At 36.8% G+C, this 5,540-nt stretch overlaps 1 pseudogene; it reads right to left on the bottom strand.

Annotated features, from left to right (window-relative positions):
* Window positions 1-2,908: 2,908 nt before the first annotated feature.
* On the bottom strand, window positions 2,909-5,243 carry LOC117070741 (annotated as a pseudogene).
* Window positions 5,244-5,540: the final 297 nt, after the last annotated feature.

Here is a 5,540-nt window from a genome sequence, read left to right as displayed (position 1 = left end):
GTTGAGAAATTTTGTATATATATTCATCAGGGATATTCCTCTGTAGTTTCATTTTTCTCTTGTGTCCTTGTCTGGTTTTCGCATCAGTGTGATACTGGTCTTGTAGAATTAGGGAGCAGTCCAGGCTCAATTTTTTGAAATAGTTTCAGGAGGACTGGTATTAGTTCTTCTTTGTATGTTTGGTAGGATTTGGCTATGAATTCACCTGGTCCTGGGCTTTTTGTTATTGTTGTTGTTAGGAAGTTTTTTGTTACTGATCCAATCTCACGACTCATTATTGGACTGTTCAGGAGTTTTGTTTCTTCCTTGTTCATCTCAGGAGATTCTATCCTTCCAGGAATTCATCCATTTCCTCTATGTTTCCTATGTTATAAGTGTATAGTTTTTCATAATAGTCTCTGATGATCTTTTGCTTTCTATGATGTCAATTGTAATGTTTCTTTTTTATTTCTGAGTGTTTATTTGGACCTTCTTTTCTTGCTATTGGTCTATCAATTTTCTTTTATCTTTTTGAATAGTTTTTAGTTTTGTTGATCTTTTTTTGGTTCTAGTTTCATTTCGTTCTACTTTGCTCTTTATTATTTCTTTTTTTCTGCTAACTTTGGGTTTGGTTTGTTCTTGTTTTTCTAGTTCCTTGAGGTGCAATGTTAGGTTGTTAATTTGTGATCTTTCTACTTTTTTATTGTAGTCATTTAATGCTATGTAATTCCCTCTTAGCACCACTTTTACTGTACCCAACACGTTTTGGTATGTTGTTTTGATTTTCATTTGTTTCAAAAATATTTTAAAATTCTATCTGAATTTCTTTATTAACCCAGTGATTGTTCAGGAGCATGCTGTTTAATTTTCATGTATTTGTATAGTTTCCAAAGTTCCTCTTGGTATTGATGTCTAGCTTTTATCCACTGTAGTCTGAGAAGATACTTGATACGATTTCACATTTTAAAAATGTGCTGAAACTTGTTTTTTGGACTAATATGTGGTCTATCTTGGAGAATGTTCCATGTGGTAATCAAAAGTATGTATATTCCGTAGTTGTTGGGTACGATGTTCATTAAATGTCAAGTAAATTTGGTCTAGAGTCCAATTTAAATCCAGTGTTTCTTTGTTAATTTTTTGTCTTGATGATCTGTCTAGTGCTGTGAGTGGGGTGCTGAAGTCTCCCATTATTATTTTATTGCTATCTATCTCTTTCTTTAGGTCTTGTAATATTTGTTTTGTGAATTTGAGTGCTTCAACATTGGGTACATTTGTATTTAGGATTTTTTACCCTCTTGCTGAATGAATCCCTTTATCATCACATAATGTCCTTCTTTGTCTTTTATTGCTTTTTTTTTTTTTCACATTTTAGCTGTCATTGTTTATTATTGTTTTGGCTATATTCTGTATAATTTCAGCAGCATTTTAAAGAGACAATGTGTCTATGTACAATGAAAAAACAAAATGGCTTGCAACATCAGAAATACAGTTTAATTGTACAATATTAAAGAGAATCTATGGTAAGAATAACCTCCTTTTTCTGCAACATGAACAACTTACATTAAGTATCAGCATTGTTAATGTGACAATAAAGAAAAAGTCCTTACAGGAGTGAAATCCAGCATCCTGAAAAATATTGGTTTCTACCCTACAAGGCAGTTAGAAAGTGTTCACATTTTAACAAATTTGAAGAAACCACAAGAAACTTATTTATGGGATCATCTTGCTGATAAGAACTTTCTAGAAATGTAGAATAACCATTAACAATGTATAAATCTAGTATCTATGTGCTCCACAGCCCTAGAACCCAGTAACTGATTTAAAGAACTCAATATGTCCAACATGGATCATTTTTACATGTCGTGATTGTTAATGAATGTCTGCTAATGACAGATAACCTGCACCTTCTAGGGGGTCACAAAGAAGTGACATCACTTAGCAGCAATAAGAGCACCTTCACGAAGACTTAAAAAATACAATATCCAATTAGAAAAGCCATATTTTAAACATTTGTACAAGAATAAGCTGCTGAAACTTAGTAACTGAAATCTGTACAGCAATTTACAATAGAGCTAGAAGGGATTTTATCATTATCCTGCATAGAACTGGTCTGCATTTGGTTACATCCTGTCACCTGTTTTGATGAACAAGGCCTGGTAACAAAAGAAACATACCTGTTATCAATTCTAACGTGTTAAAAACGCTGCCAATGTTACAATTTAGTGAATTCAACTGATTTCAAAACAAGCAGCTCATTTTGTCAAAGGTGTAAAGAATTTAGAAATAATAGCTCTCCCTTTAATATAACAAGTGAAAGAAAATGGACATGTGATTTCGAGGTACAACTTGGTAAAAGTCAGAATAGGCAAATGACAAAGCCTAACTTTGTCCAAAGAGAACTCTTACATTCTATTACAATAAAACCCAACTGTCACTCTCATTCAGTTCTTACTTTGACTTCAGCAGATTAACTGCCAAATTATGAAGAATGTATCCAGGCACTGTAGTTCGTGTGTTAGAAATATGTCTCATATTTTTCCATGTGTTTTTAAATAATGAAAAACTACCTTTCATATTAGAACTCTGGTAACAACCAAATGTATTTAAGTATTATAAAGATTATTTAGTGTTCCTTCAAATAAAAGAACAAAAATGTTTTTCTTCTGTCTTAACATGGTATTCCTGTTTCTTTATAACAGGCAGTCATCCTTCACTGCTCAAAGTTATAGTCAGAAGTGTGCATTTATTCATTGTCCATGATCCACTCTCAAAGAAATGACACTATAAGGAACTTCAGTTCACAAACAGTTCTTAACCATGTCCTGTGTAAAAAAAAAAAGAAAACAAAAAAAACCCCACTCAAATGCTCTCAAACTTAAGTGTGCATCTGGAAGCAATCCAAAGACATCATGCCAGGCTTGGAGGAATGTCAGTAAGTAATTATGCTTGAAGAAAGCAGTGTAGGAGATGCTGTCAGCCCAGCCATGTTGTAGGTTTCCTGAAGAATTTGATGTACTTTTGTGTGGGAGGAGGTATGGGTCATTTGCCAGCTGGTGCACATCAAATCAATCTTCTTTTCCATATGCTAAGCAGCATCTTATAAAGGCCTCGGGTTCACTGCTTACAACTGGTTTTACATGGAACTGGCCTTCTGTGGCTTTTAATATTGTATTTTCTTGAAGAATGTCTTGTTGATATTGATTGTGACCAAATGGCTTTCTACCATAAAGATGCTAAAAGAAGATGACTTTAATTGACCACACATTAACCTTGTTGGAAATCTTTGGTGCCACTTTTCCAACTATGTAACACTCAGGAGGTAGATTAGTTCTAGCTATACCATAGCTATCATCATCTGTAATCTTGGACAGATAAAAATCAGTGATTTTGATTTTACCACATGCTGTTCTATCTACCAAAAGGATGTTTCCTGGCTTAAGGTCATAATGTGTAATGGGGGATTGATCTCACTGGGATATCTTAGTGCATTTACAATCTGCATTACAATAGACTCAGTTTCTTTCTCTGACATTAGCTTGTGTTGCTTCAGATAGAAATCCAAGTCATTGCCTTCACAGTATTCTAACACTGTACAAAGTATATCTGTATCCAAGGAGAAATAATCATAGAGTTTAACTATTCTGGGGTGATTCAGTTCTTTGTGTATTCTATACTGCAAGCATGCTTGTAGTAGTTTTCTTTTTTCTCATCTCTCCAGCTTTTATTAAGCTGAAGTAGCTTCCCAGCAGTATATCTTTGTTCATAAAGGTCAAAAACCTTATACACTTCACTAAAGCCACCTCTACCAAGCAGATGAAGTAATAAATATCTTTCTTTTAACATTGAGTGATCTTTGAATTGTGAATTATCTTCATTGTTTATTATGCTAAGCTTAGCATAAAAGTGAGAAATCTTCTGACTCTTTCCAAACATTCAAGTTCTGCTTGGATTTCTGCCTCTTCTTTTCTGAGATGTCCTAGTCTAAGTTTGAAAATTTCTTCCTGTTCATGATATTCTGCCAAAGTCAACAGTTGTGGTAAATTTGGTCTAACAAAGGGATCATTTTCTGCTGCATTGACTGCTTTGTTTTTCCTTTGTTTTGGTTCAGTATTGGTAGAGGGTCTGAGAATTATTAGCTGTGGGAGGTTTTTGTTTGGCTAGAATTTTCCTTTGCCTTTCAATATCTTCCCTTTGCTAATTCACCCATTCTTGTTGCTTCACAAGATTCTGAAATGCAAAACCGTCTGTCCACTATTCAGTAAATGAAACGCCATGTCTAACTGTTGTAAAGTGCCTGAGATGTAATCAATCTTGCATACTCTTCTGTTTGACAGTTTTTCTTGTGTACTGTTTTCAAAAGAAGTTTCTTGCTCATTTATAGGCACTTATTTAATCGTTCTTTGTATTTTTCAAGTAATTTTTGTTGTTCATCTATTTGCCATCTGAGATCACGGTTAGCCCTGAGCAAATAATCTATATATCCTTCCTTCTTTTCCAGGTCCTGGATTTTATTACTTTCTAATGCTGCTGATTTCAGGATTGTGAGATCAGTCTGAATAATTTTAAAGGGTAACTGCTTTGGTTGTACGATAGGGTGGTCCCCAAATGCTAATGCAGTAGGAGAAGGGCCATTTGGTCAAAGAGATGAGGAAGGAGTGGAATGTGAATGTGAATTTTGAGGAGAACTGATTGCAGGAGGTATGCCTCTTACTGGACTTGAGCCATTTTCACCCTGGTATTCAAAATAGTCACTAATTTTGTGACCACATCCCCCAAGTACTTTTTCCCTGACAATTTTCATTCTGGTTTTCTGCTTTTATATATCTTCCCCTAGATGATTCTGATGTTTCTTCTCTGGTTTCTCAAGGGAACCCACTGCAGATAAAGTCCGGTCACTTGCACAGTCCTTTCAGCTGCCTGCCAGTCATTTCTCTGATTCTTTGTCACCTAAAGATCCTAAGCTTCCAAAACTGTGATAAGAGCTTTCATTATTTGTTGAGGCTTTAGCTCCAACACTGCAACTGCTGGTACTCCTAGTGTTCCCACTTACAACTCCAATAAATCTAGCTTACAATAACTCTTGCCTTCTTGGATTCAGACTATGAAGCTCATCCATTGCACCTTCCCTGGGCCTCCTGGATGGTGGTGTGTGATTTATTAGGGACCTGGCCGCTGCTTGCCACTGAGCCTGGGGTTGGAGATGTGGAGCGCTGGTACCAAGATGGTGGCTCCTGCAAACTTCCACTGCTACTTTGAACACCCATCACGCTACTTTCTGGGAACATGACTCCCACTCTGCGATGGCAGCAGTGACAATGGCACTGGCACCTGCCACCATCATGGGGGGGGGCAGGCTGAGGGTGAGCAAGAGAGTAAGGGCAGGGAGGGGAGAGTCAAGGGGATAGGGGAGGAAACCAAGAAGAGGGGAAGTGGGGAGGAAAGAGGTGAGGGAAGGAGAGCAAATGGGGAAGAGGGAAAGGGGGAGAAGTGAGGGAGTGGGTGGGAGCACCAGAGAAGAGGCTGAGGGAAGGAGCCCAGTGGTGGAGGTGTGATGGGGGCAC

The sequence above is a fragment of the Trachypithecus francoisi genome, unplaced genomic scaffold, assembly GCF_009764315.1.
Source record: "Trachypithecus francoisi isolate TF-2019V2 unplaced genomic scaffold, Tfra_2.0 Contig01585, whole genome shotgun sequence".
Taxonomy (NCBI): domain Eukaryota; kingdom Metazoa; phylum Chordata; class Mammalia; order Primates; family Cercopithecidae; genus Trachypithecus; species Trachypithecus francoisi.
Note: the sequence above shows the minus strand (reverse complement) of the source record. Positions and strands in the feature narration are given on the sequence as shown.